Genomic DNA, 22,313 nt, shown 5'->3' on the forward strand with positions numbered 1-22,313 from the left:
TTGGACCGAAGGGTCTGTTTCTGTACTCTATGACTCTATGACACTCTATCCAAGGCCCTCTTGAAGTAGTAGCCATGGAGATAACTAGCATGGCTTGTGGATACCGAATGAATCCCCTAACCTTCAAAATGAATTGGAGTCTGTGACTGCTTTGGCTGCTCTACAGGGAAAGCTATTACTAACTTGTCAGTGACTCACACTTGCCATTCTGTACAGATTCTTTCTTTAGCTCGGGTTAGTGGCCCAGGCATTTTATTTTAGGAAATTTAGCTGAAGAACTAAAACCCATAGTCTGCGAGTGGAAAGAAGGAGTAAATTAGCACACAACGGCTAGCTGAAGCCAAGTCTTCAGTGTCTCTAACCTCGATTCTATCTAAAACCAAAGCAGAAAATGCTTGAGAAAATCAGCAGGTCTGGCAGCACCTGCAGAGAGAGAAACAGTATGAACGTTTCATGTACAATATGACACTTCAGACCTGAAAAAAGCTGGAGAGCTCTCATTCCCTCCAACACCAGCAGCCATACCTACCACCCTGTAGATGCCTGGACTTCTCTCCTTAAACCTTTCTGCTTTATGACCGTCCTCTTCCCTGTGAGACCGTTCCTAATCTACCCCACCTAATTTACCAAGCTTCTAGTGACCACTCTGTCTCACATCTCACTGTCTGTTCCTCCCTAATGGAATCTGTGTTCTGCTTTGGAGTGCTTTTCAGCACTAATTCAAATTGTAATGTTATCTCCTCTCTGGGAGGACACCACCACGGTATAGGCACAGATTCATTCACTGGTGAGCATTTATTTAACTGTGATCTTTGGAATGCAGAAGTGGGAAGAGCATTGATTAAATCTACAAAAACTGATCCTACTGAATGTTTCTGTGTGCATTGACAATTTGCTGATACATTTAACTCTTCATATTGGTCGCTAATCTCATGCTTTGTTTAATTGATTTCCAATCCTAGTCATTCGAGTGAATCAATTTTCCATTCTTAAACTTGTCTTTCAGTTATAAGTTTTTTCAAACAAACTAATTATGACAAAGACTGGACTTCATTGGTTGTACATCACTTTGAAATACCCATCAGTTCCTTCCATCCTATTGCGTTGTCTGTCAAGTGTTAATTGCTCAGTGATGAAACATGCTATGTGCATTATTTTTCTTTCGGGACATTTTAAAATTGAAAATCTCCCCCTTTGTTTTTCTCGCACTTTTGTATCTCTCCCAACAGTAATGTATGCTTGGGATATTGGTGCTGCTGTCCAGGCTGTTCCTAAGAGGTTTCCACATTACTGTGGGTCTGGAATGATATTTAGGCCAGACTGGGTAAAGGTGGCAGATTAGGTGGATTTTTACAACAATTGGCAGCTTGCTGTTTGGCTTATATTTTGTTAAATTTGAATTTCATTCTCTTTCCTGGCATGATCTGAACCTATATCCCCAAGATGTTAGCCTGGAATTTTGGACGACAAACCCACTGACATTACCATCATGCCATTGCCTTGACATGATCCCTTGGTATTCAGGTTGTGTATTTCTCTAATGCAAGACAGGGACATTGGTTCTTGGTTTGTTTTCTGCTGATAGAATGACAGACATCAAAGTCCTAGAGCAGACCAGTTGGGACAAATTGATCTCCTCCATGCTGTTCATTCAAAGTGTGAAACACTCTACGACTGTTGTAAGGATGCACAAAGCTCAAGCTCCTTCTTTCTGTAGCTGCCAACTGGTCGGAGCTGCAGATTGTTCGAACCTCTGAATCAGCGTTTCAAGGGCCTACGAAGGACACTTGAGCATGTCCTCCAAGCTGAACTTCAGTGCAGCACTTAAGGAGTGCTACAATGTTGGAAGTGCTGCCTTTCGAATGGGATATTAAACCAACTGTCCTTTAAGATGGATCTTTGACAAATCCCATCATGTGATGTGGGTGCCAATGTCTAAGTCATATTTATTGTCCATCTATAATTGACCCTGAGTAGGTGATGGTGAACTGCCTTCTGCTGCTATGGGGTGTAGTTACATCCACAGTGATGTTTAGGAAGCAAATTCCAGGAGTTTTGAACCAAAACCCAGTGGCTGTGAGATTTGTGGGCGGCATGGTGGCACAGTGGTTAGCACTGCTGCCTCACAGCACCAGACACCCGGGTTCAATTCCTGCCTCAGGCGACTGACTGTGTGGAGTTTGCACATTCTTCCCGTGTCTGCGTGGGTTTCCTCCGGGTGCTCCAGTTTCCTCCCACAGTCCAAAAATGTGCAGGTTAAGTGAATTGTCCATGCTAAATTGCCTGTAGTGTTAGGTAAGGGGTAAATGTAGGGGTATGGGTGGGTTGCGCTTCGGCGGGTCGGTGTGGACTTGTTGGGCTGAAGGGCCTGTTTCCACACTGTAATGTAATCTAAATCTAATCCCATGACACTATTTTGAACAACAGCAGGGAGTCCTCCTCGATGACATGGTGAATAGTTTACTCTTAATAGCCGATATGAAAACAGATTAACTGTTGGTTATCATATTACTGCTTCTGAGAGCTTGCTGTGCATAGGTTGGCCACATTTCCAAAAGTACATCATTGGTGCAAGACACTTTAGCATATGGGAGATGCCATATCGAGGTAAATCTTTATTAGGCATCTCCACACCGCTGTACCTGAACAGCTTGATTCCAAATTGTCTTATTTCTGAAGGAAAAACCCATGTACAGTTTGTTGGAATGGCCTGTTCTGGAATACAGTGTCCAGTTCTGGTTGCCCTGTTAAAGGAAGGATATTATTAAGCTGGAAGAGAGCAGAGAAACAATTTACCAGAATGTTGCCGGAAATGGAAGGTTTGAGTCATAAGGAGAGCTGGATACACTGGGACTTGTTTCACTGGAGGTAGGAGATTGAGGAGTGACCTTATAGAGGTTTATAAAATCATGAGGGGTATAGATAAGGTGAATAGCAAAGGTCACATAGGGTAGGGTGGGGCATAGTTTTAAGGTAAGAGGAGAAAGATTTTAAGAAGTCCATGAGGGGCAATATTTTTACACAGAGGATGGTTCATGTGTGGAATGAACTTCCAGAGGAATTGGTAGATGCAGCTACAGTTACAATGTTTAAAAGACATTTGGACAGGTACATGAGTAGGAAAGGTTTGGAGGGATATGGGCCAAGCACAGGTAGGTGGGACTGTTTTCATTTGGGATTATGGTTGGCATGGATCTGTTTCCGTGCTGCATGACTCTCTGATTCTGTAAAAAGCTTGAAGAAAAATTCCTTTGATTGTTCCTTAGATTTGACAGTGCAGGCCATTGCTGAGCTATGAATGTAAGTCTGGTGCATTGTCCATACTTTTCAATCTGAAAACCTCACACGAAATGAAGCTTTTCAAATGCTTTTGTGGGAAGAAAGCCAGAAATCGATTTAGTTTCTTGGTAATGAAGAGACCAGAAAGAATTATTAAATTTCTTCTTGACATTTTTCTTTTCAAACTCTCCTGAAACTGCAATCTCATGCTTGATGAAGTGAGAAAAATGAGGCCTGATCCAATTAACTCAAGTTCGGGAGGGGAAAACTGAGTGAGGCTAGGATGTAGTCTATCAACCAGGGTTTTCCACCTGAACACCAGCCAGTGATCCACTCCCACCAGAAACATTTATGTACAAGTATCTAACAAGAAAAGGATTGGGTTTCTTCTAGAGGTTGAACAGACCAGCATGACTGAAAGGTTTGTAGGGGCTGTTTTATTGAGGTGTCAGTAGTTTCACTTACCAGCCAGTGAGATAGTCACATAAAAGCAAAATACCGCAGATGCTGGAAACCTGAAACAAACTCAGAAAATGGGGGAGAAACTCAGCAGGTCAGACACCATCTATGGAGAGAAAAACAGATAATGTTTTGAGTCTGATGTACCTCTTATTCAGAACTGAAAGGTGTTGGAATTTATTTTCTAAACTTTTAAGGTGGGTGGGAGGGGGTGCAGATGGTATAGAGGTTCAGTACCAAAGATATATGGATTATTAATCATGGTGAAAGAGAATAGAAAGATGTTAAAAAGGGTCTAAATTAAGGTGTGGAAAGGAGACAATGGGTCCTGTATACTCCGGGCAAATAACATGAACAAGACAAGGCTGTGAGGAGGTGGGGCTAGGGGGTGAAAGAATGTAAGAAACATGGAGAACAGACAGTTTCTGAAGTTATGGAATTCAATATTAAAACCTCAAGGCTGTAGGATACTCGCATTGCCTCTCAATGGAAGGTTTGTTTAAAGGACAATCAGGCAGTAGTGAGGCCACCAGCAGCCACAGATGTGTTCTGACGAAAGGTCATTGTTTTTCTCTCTCTACTGATACCACCTGACTTAATGAGTATCTTTGACAATTTCTGTTTTTTATTCAGTAAATCCTACCTGTCACGAATTTCAGGTCTGTCAGAAACTAGGAATGCATGTTTTCAATGGTGCCACTGGGGAAACCATGGCTACTGCTGTAAAGGCAAAGGCCAAGTTGGGGTGGGGATGAACATGAAATTTTTATAGGATGGGGCTCACAGAGAAATCAATGTAGACATGGAGTTGGCAGCAAGAGCAAGGGTGTGACTCCCAGCTGAATTCCCAATTCTCAATTGTCACAGTCCAGTCCCTTAATCAGCTAATGAGTGCCTTTGATTCAGGGAGCTCCTTACCAGACCCCTCTCTCCTAGTGGGGCGGCACAGTGGTTCAGTGGTTAGCACTGCTGCCTTACAGTTCCATGGACTGGGGTTTGACTCCATTCATAAGTTCATAAAATATAGGAGTAGAATTAGGGCATTTAGCCCATCAAGTCTCCTCCACTGTTCGATCATGGCTGATATGCTCCTTACCCCCATTTTCCTGCCTTCTCTCCATACCCTTTTAACTCATTCTCAATTAAAAATCTGTATAATCCCTCCTTAAATCTACTCACTGTCCCAACATCCACCGCAGTTTGGAGTAGCAAATTCCACAGATTCACAACCCTTTGGGAGAAGTTCCTCTTCAACTCTGTTTTAAATTTGCTCCCCCTTATTCTAAGACTATGACCTCTTGTCCCTAGTTGGGTGACTGTCTGTGTGGACTTTGCACATTGTCCCTGTGTCCTTGTGGGTTTCCTCCAGGTGCTCTAGTTTCCTCCCACAGTCCAAAGAATGTGCCAGATGGATGGGTTGGTCATGCTAAATGGCTCATAGAATGTGGAATGTGGATAAGGTGGCTAGGCCATGGGAAATGCAGGGTTACAGGGACAGGGTAGGGAGTTGGGTTTGGGTGGGATGTTCTTTGGAGGGCTTGACGGGCTGAATGGCCTGCTTCCACACTACAGGCATTCTATGATTCTAGAGGTGACAATTGGCTGCATGGTTTCAGCACGTCTTATGGTGACAGACCCACCTAAAGCTTCATTATTTCCAGTGGCAGCAAGACCCCTAAGAAATGGTAATTAATTGGGCTCCTCAGAGTCCCAATTGCTGGTGGGATTGGAAAATTAACCATGGGTCTTCCCATGTGGAATGCAGAAACAGGACATCAGTGGGGTCAAGAATGTTACCACTTCACTTGATTAAATGCCCTTGTATTGCCAAGCTCGTCACCAGAGAAATCTGAAGGTTCTGAGCTGTCTGGGACACTGGCTGCAGACAGCCAAATGATGGACTGGTCCATTGACAAATAATTTGCCAACACATACGCCTGCAGAATTGTGATCTGTTATGACCACTATGCTCAAGACTACATTACAATCTGGGTCGAAAGTGTGGCATAGCGTGAAACGTCGATTCTCCTGCTCCTCAGATGCTGCCTGACCTGCTGTGCCTTTCCAGCACCACACTTTTCGACTCTGACTCTCCAGCATCTGCAGTGCTCACTTTCTCATATATTACAGTTTGGATTCAAATGACAAGGTGAGAGTTCCAGAGGCGAGGTGAGAGTGACTGCCCAGACACCAAGGCAGCGATTGGCTAAGTGTGGCATCAGGGAATCCTACTAAACGTGAAGTGAATGGAGATCATGGCGGGATATATCAAAGGCAACAACAAATCAAGCTGTAGACCCAGACTTATCACACGGACACCCGTCGTTGGCGGCAAGGCTTACACGACATAAAGGGATACAAAGTGAAGTCGAACAGAATCGTGGGCAACAGTACATCCCTAACTGATCTGCTCAATGAATTCTATGCTCACTTTGTACAGAAGGTCAGTGAAACGATGTCACCTGTCCCAACATCCCCATATGCACCAGTACCCATGGTCACCACCATAGACATAGAATAGGACTTCTTGAAAGTGAACTCCTGGAAAGTGACCAGCCCGGGTGGATGCCTGGCTGTGTACTCAGATCCCTTGCAAACCAGCTGGCGGGAGTATTCACAAACATCTTCAAACTCTCCTTACTGCAATTTGAAGTCCACACCTGCTTCAAGGAGATCACTATCATTCCGGTGCCAAAGAAACAACATACAGTGTGCCTCAATGACTACCACCTGGTGAATTTGACCTCCATCATTATGAAGTGCTTTGAGAGGTTAGGCATGGCTCAGATCAGCTCCAGCCTCCCAGCCTGTCTTGATCCTTTGCAATTTCCCCTAACAGCGCAACATGTCCATGGCAGACACTATGTCCTTGGCCCTGTACTCATCCCTGGAACATCTGGATAACGATGATACCTATGTCAAGCTTCAAATCATCAACAACTGTTTCACTTCTAACACCATAATTCGAAACAAACTCATCTCCAAAACTCCGGGACATATGTCTCTGCTCCACCATCTGTAACTGGATTCTCAACTTCCGGACCAACAGACCGCAGTCAGTAAGAACACGTGACAGCACCTTCTCCACAATAATCCATAACACTAGTGCCCCTCAAGGCTGAGTTCTTGCTCTCCTACTGTACTCCCTATACACACATACCTGTGTGGCCAAACTTAGCTCCAACTTCATTTCATTAAGTACAGGGGTTGGGAGGTCATGTTGCAGCTGTAGAGGACATTAGTTCTGCCACTATAGGAATACATTGTGTAATTCTGGTCTCTTTGCTATAGAAAAGTTGTTCTGAAACTTCAAAGGTTTCAGAAAAAAATTACAAGGATGTTGCCAGGTTTGGAGGGTTTGAGCTACAGGGAGAGGCTGGATAGACCGGGGCTATTTTCCTTGGAGCGTCGGATGTTAAGGGGGCGACCTAAAAGAGGTTTATAAAATCATGAGGAACATGGATAGGGTAAATAGACAAGGATGTTTCCCCAGGGTGGGTGAGTCCAGAACTAGAGGGCATAGGTTTAAAGTGTGAGGTGAAAGATTTAAAAGAGACCTAATGGGCAACCTTTTCACACAGAGGGTGGTGCGTGTATGGAATGAGCTGCCAGAGGAAGTGGTGGAGGCTGGTACAATTACAACATTTAAAAGGCATCTGGTTGGTTATATGAATAGGAAGGGTTTAGAGGGATATGGGCCAAGTGCTGGCAAATGGGACAAGAATAATTTAGGATATCTGGTTGACATGGACGAGTTGGACTGAAGAGTCTGCTTCTGTTTTGTACATTTCCATGACTCTGTGAATCTACGTTTGTTGATGACACCACTGTTGTAGGTTGGATCTCAGACATCATTGAACCAAAATACAGGAAAGATTGAGTGCTTAGGGACGTAGTGTAAAGACAACAATCTTTCCATCAATGTCAGCAAAATGAAGGAGCTGGTCATTGACTTCAGGAAGCGGAGTGGAGGGCACGGGCCTTTCTGCAGCAGTGCAGCTGAGGTGAAGATGGTCAGAAAAGTCAAGTACCTGGGAGTGATGATCACCAACATTCTGTCCTGATCTACCCACATTGATGTTATGATCAAGAAAGCACAACAACATCTCTACTTCCTCAGGAGCTTAAGGACATTCAGCATGTTCATAAAGACTCTTACCAATCTTTATAGATGCACCATAAAAAGCATCTTATATGGATGCATCACAGCTTGGTGTGGTAACTGCTCTTCTCAAGACCATAAGAAATTACGGAGAATGGTGAGCACAGCTCATTCCACAACACAAACCAACCTTCCATCCATTGACTCTGTATGTACACTTCCCACTGCGTTGGGAAAGCAACCAACATAATCAAAGACCCCTCCCACCCGATTATACGCTCTTCACTCTCTTCCGTTGGGCAGAAGATATAAAGTTTTAATACACATATGACCAGATTCAAGAAGAGCTTCTTCCCCGCTGTTATCAGACTTTTCAATGGCCCTCTCAAATGTTAAAGTTGATCTCTCCCTGCTCCTCCTCATCAGCTGTGACACTGCATTCTGCACTCTGTTCTGTCATTCTAATGCGCTTGTATTTTATGATCTGCCTGTAAAGCACACTTTGCACTCTACTTCGGCACACGTGACAGTAATAAATCAAATCAAACAAATCTCCACTGGCTGGAGCCACAGCTCACACAATGTGTTAAAAGATTCTAACAAAAAGAATCTAAAGGCATTGACTTTGCTTGTGTAGGGAGTTTATTGACTGGAACAGTGGAAATGTTCTCTCCCCAGCCCTAGCTTTACCCCTTTTATAGTTACCCTTAATGGACACTATAAAAGCTGATTAAATTTTGTAATCGTATTGCTGCGTTCTGTGCACAAATTGGCTGGATATGTCAAAGTACACCATTGGCTGCAAGGTACATGAAAGATGCCATGTTATTGTCAATCTTTATTGAGCACCTTCGCACCACTGCACCTTAAATGCAAACTGTCTTATGCAAATATCAATTCGCCAATTAACAACCTGTTTCTCGTCTCAACTTAGTTACTTGCTATAACCATAGAGAGGAAGGTGGCCGCGGTTGTTGGAGGCCAATGATTTCAGCCAATGAACACGGCTGCAGGATTCCTTCAGCATACTGTGCTCAGTGCAGTCATCTCCAGCTGCTTCATTAATGATCCTTCTCCATTATTCGGACAGAGGGGGATGTTCACTGACAATTGCACAATGTTCAGCTTCATTCATAATTTCTCAGATGGCATTGTCATGTCATCATGTAGCAGGACCTGGACAATATCCAGGCTTGGGCTGATTATATGGCAAGTAACATCTGTAATACACAAATGCAGGTAATGACAGTCTCCGATAAGAAAGGATGTAACTATCTCTCCTTCACACTCAATAACATTATCATCATTGCATCCACCAGGACCAACATCTTGGGTTTATCATTGACTAGAAACTGAACTGGATTAGCCACAGCGACTACAAGAGCAGAGGCTAGGAATTCTGTGGCGGGTAACTCACATCTTGTCTCCCGCGTGTCCTGAACATTATTTACAAAGCATGAGTCAGAAATTGATGGAAAACTCCCCCATTCTGGACAAAGCAGCTCAGCTACAACCTTCAATGTTCACTGTCGTCAACATCGACACACAATGGTGGGAATGAGTACCATCTACAAGATGCAATGCAGCAACTTTCATTGAGGCTCCACCTACTACAGCATCTTCTAAATCTGTCCCCTCCACTACCCGGAAGGCCATGTACAGCAGACGTATAGGAACACCAAGCCCATCAAATGCCTCTCCAAAGCCACTCACCATCCTGACTTGGAACAACATCACTGCTCCTTCAGTGTTGCTGGGGTCAAAATCTTGGAACACCCTCCCAAACAGCACAGAGGGCAGCCCTACACCTCCCTGGATAGCGATGGAGTACCACACTCAGTATTTCAGATATAACCTTGAAATGTGAGGACTCCTCTACCCACTCAGCTAAGAGACCCCAGGGTACTCCGCAAAGAGGAGGAGGGAGGTTAGCACCAATTTCCTGAAAAATGCTAAACCCTCAGACAAAGCTCAGGAAACACACCATCGGGCCAGTACAACACACCAGAGCTTCCTGTGAGCAAATTGGCTGACCAGGTCCCAGCATCGCAATAATGACCATCCTTCAAAAGGCACCTCAATGACTGTAAAGATGGTTGGGGGTGGGGGGGCGAGGGGGGAGGTGGGAGAGCGTGGTGGTGGAGGGGAGAGGGGGATGCTGGTGACATATTGGGAGGAAAGGCGCTATAGCAATGCAGTTTCATTTTCTTGCCCTAGGACGACGCTTGTTGAAGATTTTGGAGTATTTTCTTTTGTTCAAACTAAAAGGCAACCCCCCCACCCCCACCCCCACCCCCCCTACCACCCCCCCAGGGAAAGGGTTTTGCCAGAGGGCTGGTCGTGGGGGTAGCGGAAGAGAGGAAGACTTGAGAGATGCTGTCCCGTCAACCCAGCCAGAATGGATGGGGGTGGGGGAACCCGAAAGAAGTGCGGGTGATGCTGGAAATCTGCAAACAAAGCCTGAAATTGCTCGAGAAATCTGTGCAGCTCAGGCAACGTTCGCTGGGGAGAAATCTGAAGCTGTCAGGACTGCGGAGCGTTGTTCCAGTTTTCCAGCATCTCTTTGTGCTAAGGGGGGGGGGGGGATGTTGAGCTGTTGGAGCGCTCCAGACTCGAAGGGCCGAACGGTCGTCCTTGCGCGCTGAGCTGTGGCTGGGGTTGGTGTTGGTTCCGTTCGAGGTGTCTCACTCAGTTCCTCACATACCGCCGCGCTGCCAGGGAATCTAAGGTGGTCCCTGACTCTCTCTCTCTCTCTCTCTGAAAGTGAGACAGAGATCTGTCCGATCCCCTCTCAAACCCTTCACTGTGTGTGTCTGTGTGAGAGAGGGAGGATTCCAAGATCCACTTTAGTTTCTCTCCAAAATACATTTTCTTTTTGCCTTGCCGTGGGGAGCCAGGTTGCAAAAATTTCGAATCAAAGCCCAGCATCTCGCGTTGTGGGGCAGGAGGGACTGAGACAGCGATCCGTTTGAGAACCAGACCAGCGTTGGAGAGATCCCCGGAATTCGGGATCTGTGGAGCCGATCGAGTGTGATCTTGTGCCCGGCGCAGGTAATAGTGAAAGAAAATCAGATTTCATTCTATCTTTCCTTCTGTTGAATGACATTTGCAGGAAAACAAAGGTGTAGAACAAAGCGCAGTCAGGATAGAGAGAGCCAAATACCATTGTAGACCAACACTGAAATTGACAGCCTTTGCTTAAAAGATCTGATGTCTAGAATGTTAATTCAATGGTGGGTCCCTTACAAAACGCGTCGAGATCAATAAGTGTTCATTTTTATAAAGAGTTGTCAGGGATTGAGTTATGTCAATGCAGGGGCAGTGATAGTGCCCACCGTATTATCAACTCTTCGGGTTACATTTTTCGTTGGGTTTGGGCTCGCAGTTTTGGTCAAGGGTTTGCTGTCGGGGGGGGGGGGGGGGGGTCCTGCCTGATTCAGATCTCCAGACCCCCCCCCCCACCCCCGGGGCCATCCCCAACTGCGAGACGCCGCCGGCTGCTCTCCTGAGTTTCTGTGACCGTTTCCGACATGAACATCGCCTGACTGTGGACTACACTTCACTGGGAATGCAGGTTCCCAGTGTCACCGTGTCAAGGGAGGGCAGAAGCTGAGGTAGGGGCTGGACAGAGAAGGAATGGGGGCGATGGGGGGGGGGGGGGGGGGGGAATGAATGAGACACGGGCGGAGGAGAAGGAGAGAGAGAGAAATGTCAGCACTGACAATATGTAAAACATCAGAGAAAAAAAACCCAACAGGGGGACAGGAGGCGCTCGGGTCTCCCTCAGCTGGTAATATCCTAGAGGGGGAAAACCATCATTGCCAGAGAGAGACCCTGAGAGCTTCAGAAATAAAACAGAGCACAGACCAGAGGGAGAAAGGGCTGTATCCTCCTGGGTGTCTTGTCAGCCGTTCCACAGAAACTGGGTCCAGGTACCTAGCAGCCTGGGAGTGCCTGTGTCTGACAAAACTACAGGAGGGACCAGACCAGAACCCCACAGCCCGGTTCCCAAATACACCACAGCGTCCTGGCCACAGAGGTAGCAGCTCAGCGTGAGTGTGAGTGAAACGAGATGGCACGTTCACCCGCGATTTCAATGAGGAATGGATTCAGAATGACCGGTGCAATGTGATAGCAGCGCAGCCTGAGGCCGTTCAGCCCGTCTCGCCTGTGAGAGCTCACTGTGAAAGCCTTCCAATCTCGATACCCCCCTCCCGTTCCATCGCTTTTCGCCTCATCCTCAAGCACCCCCCCCTTTCACCTCCGCCCAAATCCTTTTATATCATTGTTCAGCTTTCACCATTCACACACTGGGATACCTTCTCCAATAGTTTATTTATTTATGGGTTAAAATCTGAAGGGAATGATGCTGAGGTATTTAATCAAATTGCATTTAGCAGTAAGTTCGGACAATCTCTGTCATTAGCAATCCCCCTCTGCAATGCTTATCTTAAGTCAATGGGGTGAGTCCATTTAGCTCCCCACCCCAGAGGCTCCCAGCCTCATTCTTGATGAAGGGCTTTTGCCCAAAATGTCGATTCTCCTGCTCCTGACCTGCTGTGCTTTTCCAGCACCACTCTAACCTAGACTCTGATCTCCAGCATCTGCAGTCCTCGCTTTTGCCTAATGCTTATCTTAAACCAAGTAACCCTACTATTTTTGAGGAGATCTGGTGAAGCGTTCTCGACCTGAAATGTTACCCCACTCTCCAGAGATGCTGCCAGACCTGCTGAGTATTCCCTGCTTTTCTTTCAGATTTCCAGCGTCCACAGACTTTTTTCTTTTGTCATTCAGCAGTTGCCCTGGGCCAGTGTTTCTGTTCTCTAGGCAGGACTGATTAAATGCAATCATGGTACTGTCCATGAGGGAACGTGAGAAAGGAAGGGCGACAGACAGTGAGAGAGAACGTGATAGAGTGTGAGAGAGAGAGAGTGTGAGAGAGAGACAGGAGGAAGGGAAAACGTGAATGAGACAAAGAGAGAGAAGGATAAAGAGAAGGAAGCAGAGCAATAGAGATGGGGAGAGGCTGTGATCTGTGATAATATCAGACAGAGGCAGAGAGAGAGAGAATAATAGAGGGAGACTGAGATGGAGTGACAGCAACAAAGACAGAGAGGAAAAAAGAGGGAGACAGAGCAATAGAGAGGTGGGGAAACAGTAAGAAAGGGAGAGTGACAGAGGGAGAGAAGGATAGAGAGAGATGGGGAGAGAGACACAGAGCAAAAGGCAGAGACAGACGCAGCGATAATGAAAGGGGGAGAGAAAGAATCAGTAAATGAGGAACTGAATGGCTTCACATAAATCCCAAGCAGGAGATAGCTGATCATTTGGCTGTCTCCTTGCAGCTGCATTTCAAGGTAAATGTTTAAACTAATAACTTAAACGCTGAACATACCAACTAGCTGGTTCCGAAACTAGAATAGTGCCAAGATCAGGATTCTTCTGCACTCCAGCAATTCAATGATTATTATTGCTGTCCTGTTGCTCGAGAATCTCCCATGACATTGCTCAGGGTGAGCACATTGGCACTCAGTTTTATCTTGACATTATACCACACAGTTCTCGGTGCCTTCTCCTGATGCTCAGTAATATTACGTACAGTGGTTGAACCTGAAATAAGGTGGAAAGGCATGATAAATGCCAGCTTTGTCAATCATGCCGAAACAATGGGATTGAAGAAACTTTCTTCTGTAGGGCAGAAAAAAAATCAAGCAATTCCAAACAGGAGGTCACCTTGAGGCCAATTACTGTTGGTCATTCATTTCTCTTCCTTTGTTGAAAGAATCTTGGACTATTTGCTTCTGAACATGTTGCTGTTTTACAAATAAGAAAGAATGGCTTGCATTTATAAAGCACCATTAAAGACCAGGAGACATGCCTAAACACTTTACTGCCAATTAAATATATTTGAAGAGTATTGACTGTTGCGGTGTATGAAACACAACAGCCAACTTGCACACAGCAAGCTCCCATAAACAGCAATGAGATAAATACTGGGTAATGTTGATGCAATATTGATTGAAGGATAAATATAGACTAGAACTTTCAAGAGAACTTTCATACTCTACTTTGAATAGTCTTAGAGTTGTACAGCACAGAAACAGACCCTTCGAGCCAACTAGGCCATGCCAACCACATATCCTAAATTAATCTAGTCCCATTTGCCAGCATTTGGCCCATATCCCTCTAAACCCCTTCTATTCATATATCCATCCAGATGCCTTTTAAATGTTGTAATTGTATCAGCCTCCACCACTTCCTCAGGCAACTTATTCCACACACGCATCACCCCCTGCATGAAAATGTTGCCATTTAATTCCCTTCTGAACCTTTCCCCTCTCACCTTAAACCTATGCTCTCTAGTTTTGGACTCCCTCACCACAGGGAAAAGACCTTGGTTATTCACCCTATCCATGCCCCTCATAATTTTATAAACTTCTCTAAGGTCCCCCCTCAGCCTCTGGCACTGCAGGAAAAACAGCCCCAGCCTGTTCAGCTTCTCCCTTTAGCTCAAACCCTCCAGCCCTGCCAATATCCTTGCAAATTGTTTCTGAACCCTTTCAAGTTTCATAACATCCTTCCTATAAAAGGGAGACCAGAATTGAACACAGTATTCCAAAAGTGGCCTAACCAAATCCCTGCACAGCTGCAATATGACCTCCCAACTCCTATGATCAATGCGCTGACAAATAAAGGCAGGCATGCCAAACACCTTCATTATTTTGTCTACCTGGGACTCCACTTTCAAGGAACTATGAACCTGCACTACGAGGTCTCTTTGTGTCATGGGATCCTTTATATTCACCTGAGAGGGTAGGCAGGTTTACATTTAATTCTGGATTAGTGGTGCTGGAACAGCACAGCAGTTCAGGCAGCATCCGAGGAGCAGCAAAAGCCCTTCATCAGGAATACAGGCAGTGAGCCTGAAGGATGGAGAGATAAGCTAGAGGAGGGTGGGGGTGGGGAGAAAGTAGCATAGAGTACAATAGGTGAGTGGGGGAAGGAATGAAGGTGATAGGTCAGGGAGGAGGGTGGAGTGGATAGGTGGAAAAGAAGTTAGGCAGGTAGGACAAGTCATGGGGACAGTGCTGAGCTGGAAGTTTGGAACTAGGGTGAGGTGGGGGAAGGGGAAATGAGGAAACTGTTGAAGTCCACATTGATGCCCTGGGGTTGAAGTGTTCCGAGGCGGAAGATGAGGCGTTCTTCCTCCAGGCGTCTGGTGGTGAGGGAGCGGCGGTGAAGGAGGCCCATGACCTCCATGTCCTCGGCAGAGTTGGAGGGGGAGTTGAAATGTTGGGCCACAGGGCGGTGTGGTTGATTGGTGCGGGTTTCTGAGGGATGTTCCCTAAAGCGCTCTGCTAGGAGGCGTCCAGTCTTCCCAATGTAGAGGAGACCGCATCGGGAGCAACGGATACAATAAAGGATATTAGTGGATGTGCAGGTAAAACTTTGATGGATGTGGAAGGCTCCTTTAGGGCCTTGGATGGAGGTGAGGGAGGAGGTGTGAGCGCAGGTTTTGCAATTCCTGCGGTGGCAGGGGAAGGTGCCAGGATGGGAGGTTGGGTTGTAGAGGGGCGTGGACCTGACCAGGTAGTCACGGAGGGAACGGTCTTTGCGGAAGGCAGAAAGGGGTGGGGAGAGAAATATATCCCTGGTCGTGTGGTCTTTTTGGAGGTGACGGTAATGTTGGCGGATGATTTGGTTTATGCGAAGGTTGGTAGGGTGGAAGGTGAGCACCAGGGTCGTTCTGTCCTTGTTACGGTTGGAGGGGTGGGGTCTGAGAGTGGAGGTGCGGGATGTGGACTGCGATGCATTGAAGGGCATCTTTAACCACGTGGGAAGGGAAATTGCGGTCTCTAAAAAAGGAGGCCATTTGATGTGTTCTGTGGTGGAACCGATCCTCCTGGGAGCAGATACGGCAGAGGCGGAGGAATTGGGAATACGGGATGGCATTTTTGCAAGAGGTACGGTGGGAAGAGGTGTAATCCAGGTAGCCTTGGGAGTTGGTGGGTTTGTAAAAAATGTCAGTGTCAAGTCGATCGTCATTAATGGAGATGGAGAGGTCCAGGAAGGGGAGGGAGGTGTCAGAGATGGTCCAGGTAAATTTAAGGTCAGGGTGGAATGTGTTGGTGAAAAGGCAAGGTAACATGTCGAGACAGGTTTCTTTTAATTAATAAAGAGAGCTTTCATTGTTATCTTATCTAGTTAGTTATTTTCTACATTGATGTACCCAATGTTCCTCACAATGCTGGGTTGCATCCATTTATCAATGATCATTTATGAATGATCTGCAATGATCTCTCAGCCTCATGATCCTCAGCGGGAAGCCTGGCATGGTCTGGAGTCAGACCATGCCGTGGACTGGAAGCTAGGTGCCAGCGTGGTCTGTTTTCCTGAACATTTATTTCTGCAATGCCTGACATTTTATTTCTCTATTTTCGAAGATCTTTTAACTAAAGAAGCTGTGCCCAGGTACCTTTGTACCTAAGATGGCAGCGTTACTGGCGACGTATAAACTTTTCACTGTATTCATCCAGTATACGTGAATATAAAGGCTGATTCTGACAAGCAGAGGAAAAAAAAACTTAAAGTCTAATTTTAGGAATTTCCCTGATGGCTGGCAGTGGGTAGAGTGAGCTATCTGAGAATTAGTGAAAGTTTTCCATTGATTGTAGGTCTATTCCTACGATACAGTTGCAGAATTCCATTTCGACCCCAGTCAGTTTAGGCTACTAGACCCTAGAGACGATATAATGGCCTTGGAAGTGACACAGTCAAAATTCATCAAGATGATTAAAACCAAAAGAACTGCAGATGCTGTAAATAAGAAACAAAACCCAAAAATTGCTGGAAAAGCTCAGCAGGCCTGGCAGTATCTGTGGAGAGAAATCAGACTTAATGTTTTGGGTCCAGTGAGCTTTCCTCAGAACTGTTCTGAAGAAAGGTCACTGGAACGGAAACGTTAACTCTGATTTCTCTCCACAGATGCTGCCAGACCGTTGAGCCTTTCCAGCAATTTCTGTTTTTGTTTCATCAAAATGATGCCAGGATCAAAGGGTTTAAATAATGAAGACAGGTTGCTTAGACAAGGCTTGAATTTCTGTGCATTTGGACAAAAAAGGGGTGACCCGATTGCATTGTTTAAGTTGATTAAGGAAGCTGACAGTTTAGTTAAAAACAATTTCCTCTGAGTTGGGAGTCTGGAACAAGGGAAGATAATCTTCAATTTGGAACCCTGTGAGTCAGGTGTGCTGTCCAAAGCAGTTCATCACATAACAGGCAGTGGTAATCAGGAGTATTTTATTCATTCATGGGATATGGGTACCTCTGGCTGGGCGAGCAATTATTGTCCGTCTCTCATGGCCATTTAGAAAGGGGTGCTGAAGAACCTTCTGAGGCCCCTGCAGTCCATATGGTGCATATACACCCACAGTCTGTTCAGGAGGATGCTCCAGGACTTCGACCTAAAGATGAGGTCGAAATAGCGACAATTGTTCCAAATCATGACAGAGAGTTGTGCTGGGGGGTTGGCAGTGTCTATACCGTGGAGGAGGTTGTGTTCCCATGTATCTGCTGCCCTCCTCCTTCCAGGGGGTAGAGGTTGCAGGTTCGGAAGATGCTGTTGAAGGGGTCAGCACTCTCTCCACTAAAAATGCAACCGTGGTCAATTAATAATTTCAAAAAACTGAGATTGATCGATTTATGTTTGAAAAGCTTATTAAGGATTATGAAGTTAAGATAGAGATTGGTTATGATCTAATTGAATGATGGAACATGCTGAGGGGGCTGTATGATCTGCCCTTAGAACAAACAGGATGACAGGCATAAACCTATTATTTGCAAGACCTTTGCAAGTGTTTTATACTCTAACCTCTCTGATACCTACAGATTAGGTCTATATAGACTCATTGTTGAAGAGGAAGTAATTGGAAGTTCCTGATGAAATGGATCTAGAGACTGAATTGAAACCTGATGAATATTTTGCTTTCATAACTTAGGAAAGTTGTCTGAGTGCCCTATTTTTGACAAGGGGGCAATCAACATCTAGGTGGCTGTGAGTGGCCCAGATTGGGTTTATTTATTAAAGGTAAATGTTTTGAACATACACTGCCCCTGGGACAATGTTCTGCAGGAACATGCTCATTCATCAAGAAGTTTAACAGCAGCCACTTGTATTTATACAGCATCTTTAACACATTAAAGCACTCAAAAGAATTGCACAGTCACATATATCAGAGAAAATTTGATGTCAAGTCAGATAAGGGAGTTGACCAATAGCTACTGCAGAGTGTGCAGAGGGATGCTTTAAAGGAAGAGAGGGAGATGTAGAATGGCAGAGATGCTTATGGAGGGAATTCCAATGACTCGGTCAAAGGCACCACCATCAATGATGCTGGCAATTCAAATTAGGAATGCTCAAGAATCCAGAATTAAAGTAAAAATTGATTGCTTAGGATGGAAGGTGAGTTGCTTTGTGTGCTATTGGACGAAGAGTCATGGAATTGTACAGCATGAAAACAGACCCTTCAGTCCAACTTGTCCATGCTGACCATCCTAAATTAATCTAATCCCATATGTCAGCATTTAGCCAAATCCATCTAAACCTATACCTATCTAGATGCTTTTTAAATGTTGTAACTGTATCCATCTCCACCACTTCCTCTGGCAGCTCATTCCATACACGCACCACCCTCTATGTAAAAACGTTGCCCCTCAGGTCCCTTTTAAATCTTTCCCATCACATCTTAAACCTTTGCCCACCAGTTTTGGACTCATCTATCCTGGGGAAAGTGGAGAAAGATGAGTAACTGAATTGCTGTAAAATAATAGAAGATGGCTATGTTTTCCTAAAATGTTTTTCAGATGGGTGAGAGGTTCTCATCAGTACCTCACAAAGGGAGGGGGGTGAATGCAATCCACAACCTGTAAAAGCTTTGCTAAGTGAAATTTTCCTCTACTTTGTCCACGGGTTGGCAAGGTTTGTTATTGCAAATTACTTGACTTTGTGCCCTACCTACAAAAGGAAAAAGTTCAGGATTGCGAGACCTGGGGGAACTATGCTCAGTGCCCTCAGCCATCTGCTTGTGTCACAGCCAACAGAAACCAACTACAATTGCTTGTGTTACCTTATCTTTCACAGCCCAGTGTCTCCTGTGACTGTCTGGTCCAGCCATGACCAGCTGCTAGCTCGCTATTTTCTGTAACTGTGCATTGGCAAGGCAGAGGTATCAAAGCAATAAAGGATTTGGAAATATTCCTTGGTTACTCCCAGAGACCTCCCTCAGAAGCTGCAGCATAGAATAGGTTTGATTTTGTGTCCCCAGTAATTGGAGGAAGATTCCATTCTCTATAGCATAGAGAATGGCAAGAAATGTTGGCACGTGTCAGAGGCACATGGGACTCAGAAACAAGAAGGAAAATCATTTTTTTAAACAAGCAAAATTTGCTTCTATTGCATTTTTCTGCTGTGTAGAGTCAAACATTTTGTAACACACTGCAGAATCTGCAATCCCTTGCCATAGTGGGTGGTCAGCCTTGCCTGTAATTGGCCTCAGGTTGCTGTTGAATTGTAAAGAACTTGGGTAAAGCATGTTCTGAAACCCCATCAGCTCAGCCTCAACAACATAGCTCAACCCCAGACTCACCTTAATGCACCAACATCACATTTCTGAAATTGAAAAATCAGTCACAAGTGAATGAGATTGTCAATTAGTGTCATATTAAAGGGATTGAAACTTGCTCAAAGCTCATTTCAGGCAGAAGCAGGTGACTAGACAAGCTTTTAGAGGGTGATCAAATCAATGTATTGAAGAGAAATAAAGGATTTGACAACAGAGAAAAAGGGGAAAATGTATGCACTTGCTGGGAATTAATCTAAAGACTATTAATATACATTGAAAGCAAAATATCGCATGTGATGGAGATCTGAAATACAAACAGAGTAACTCAGCAGGTCTGGCAGCATCTGTGGAGAGAGAGAGAGAAACAAAGTTAAAGTGACTCTTCTTCAAGACAATATCAATAGAGATAGTACCTAATACAGTAAATCCAATTGATAATTCAGGAGAAACCTCTACATCCAGAGAATGGCAAGGACTCGCGCCATAGAGAATTGTTGAAGTGAATAGTGTGCAGGCTTTTGATAGGGGGGCAAATAAACACATGAAGCAGAAACGAGTAGACTTTGGATATGCTGATGGGATGAGAGAAAGGGGGGTGAAAGGAGACATGGGCCATATGTGTGGCACAGTGGCTCAGTGGTTAGCACTGCTATCTCACAATGCCAGAGACCCTGGTTTGCTTCCAGCCGTGCATTGCCTGTGTGAAGTTTGCATGTTCTCCCCGTGTCTGCATGGGTTTCCTCTAGGTGCTCTGCTAGCCTCTCACAATCCAAAGATATGCAGGTTCGGTGGATTGGCCATGCTAAATTGTCCACAGTGTTCAGCAATGTGCAATAGCCACTGGAAGTACAAGGTGGTAGGGAAGGGGTGGGATGCCCTTTGGAGGTTTGGTGTAGACTTGATGGGTTGAATGGCCTGTTCCACACTGTAGGGATTCTATGAAACACATGGCCTGTTTCTGTAAACTCTATGTAATTAATTTAATCTTACTAGGTTGAATTTGAGGCCAGGTTTCAAAGTGAGAAGGCTGACACACTGTACCACAAGTCCCCTGAGTACTGTGCTTTGTCACAATCTTTGAGTGAAACCGTATACTTTCTGTCTCTCCCTCTCTCTTTCTCTGTACCTCCACACTTCAATGCTCAGTGAACAGCCAGTCCTTTGATCAGAGTCAGTTGTGCTATTAATAATTCTGACCATGTAGCCAGACACACTGTGAATTTTAAGCGGAAGAGAAAGAGACGCACCAACCAAGTTATAGTTTTCGAAGAAGGCCCTACTTGTTGTTGAAAGGCCGATCTCATTCTCTGTTTGAAAAGGGAGATGACCCAGAGCTCATGGCACTTTTACCAAGGTGTCAGCTGACCAGGCCATGCTCTGCTGCCTCTTGGATTTGTACTCAACAAAAGAAGGTGCGATACACACTTCAGCATAAAGATGCAGAGGTCAATATTGCTGATGAAGGGCTTATGCCTGAACCGTTGACTCTCCCTCTACTCGGATGCTGTCAGACCGGCTGTGCTTTCCCAGCACCACAGTCTTTGACTCTGACCTCAAGCATCTGCAGTCCTCACTTTCTCCTAGTCAATATTTTCACCCACCCCTTTCCAGGCCAAATGGGGTTGAACCCTCCTTTAGGTGCAATTCCTCTCTAGTTGCCCTTCTGCAACCTGTGACAAATGGCCATACTTTACATGGGAAGTTGGATAGGTGGGTGGGAAGATGATGTTAAAAGCAGCGAACGGATAGCGTGGGCATCGAAAGGGGAAGGTTGACCCCGCCAGTTCACTGGGAAACATTGGAATAATGACTCTTTGACAACAACCCCGATTGAGAAAGGTTAAAGGTTTCCCTTTCCATTGCAGCCATCAGGATGTTTTGGGATACTTTACAATAGGCAATTCGCTCACAACAAGGCCCAACAAATAGTGGGGGAGTGATTTGTGTTCAAAGATAGTGGTGTAGCACGAAAGCAGACCCTTCAGTCTAAATCGTTCATGTTGACCAAGGCTCCCAAATGAAACCAGTCCCATTTGCTTGTGTTTGCTGATTGAATGAGAAATAATGGCCCCTTGGAAACCCCCAAAGATCTTTATCACATACTGACCGGGGATCTTTTACACCCATCGGAGGGCACCGATGAAGACTCAGCTTGAAATTTTATCCCAAAAATCAACAGCTCTGATAGTGCAGCATCCCCTCAGTATCACATTGGGACATTAGCCTGGATTTTTATCTTAAGTCTCTGAGATAACTTAAGATAAATTATCTCAGTTATCTGAGATAGTCAGGTCAGGCCGGATATAAAACTACTTAATCTGGTGGGTTGCTTATTGTTTAAGATGAGCCCTTCCCTGAGTACCAACAAAATCAGAGGGTTAGATAGGGTGGACAGGGAGAGCCTTTTTCCAAGTATGGTGATGGCGAGCACGAGGGAACACAACTTGAAATTGAGGGGTGATAGATATAGGACAGATGTCAGAGGTAATTTCTTTACTCAGAGAGTAGTAAGGGTATGGAATGCTTTGCCTGCAACGGTAGTCGATTCGCCAACTTTAAGTGCCTTTAAGTCGTCATTGGACAGGCATATGGATGTACATGGAACAGTGTAAGTTAGATGGGCTTTAGATTGGTATAACTGGTCGGCACAACATCGAGGGCCGAAGGGCCTGTACTGCGCTGTAATGTTCTATGTTCTATTAAAATGCTCAATAAGTTAAGGCCCATTACCGGTTGGAACCAAGCTCAATGTTGTATGGTTTCTATGTCTACACAGACCACAATATTCGTAGAATTGCTACAGTGTGGAAACAGGCCATTTGGCCTAACAAGTCCACACTGACCTTCTGAAG

The 22,313-nt window shown here is 45.2% G+C and overlaps 1 protein-coding gene across 1 annotated transcript in view; it reads left to right on the forward strand.

Moving 5' to 3' along the window:
• The first annotated feature begins 10,480 nt into the window (after nucleotides 1-10,480).
• ncanb (neurocan b) overlaps nucleotides 10,481-22,313 on the forward strand; it is a 264,974-nt gene continuing 253,141 nt past the window's right edge. The window contains exon 1 of the mRNA XM_043721435.2: nucleotides 10,481-10,891. The gene's annotated coding sequence lies outside the window, so the exon portion shown is untranslated. The remainder of the gene's footprint in view (nucleotides 10,892-22,313) is intronic.

The sequence above is a fragment of the Chiloscyllium plagiosum genome, unplaced genomic scaffold, assembly GCF_037043375.1.
Source record: "Chiloscyllium plagiosum isolate Xiang-an unplaced genomic scaffold, Cpla_swu_hap1 HiC_scaffold_28, whole genome shotgun sequence".
NCBI classification, from domain to species: Eukaryota; Metazoa; Chordata; class Chondrichthyes; order Orectolobiformes; family Hemiscylliidae; genus Chiloscyllium; species Chiloscyllium plagiosum.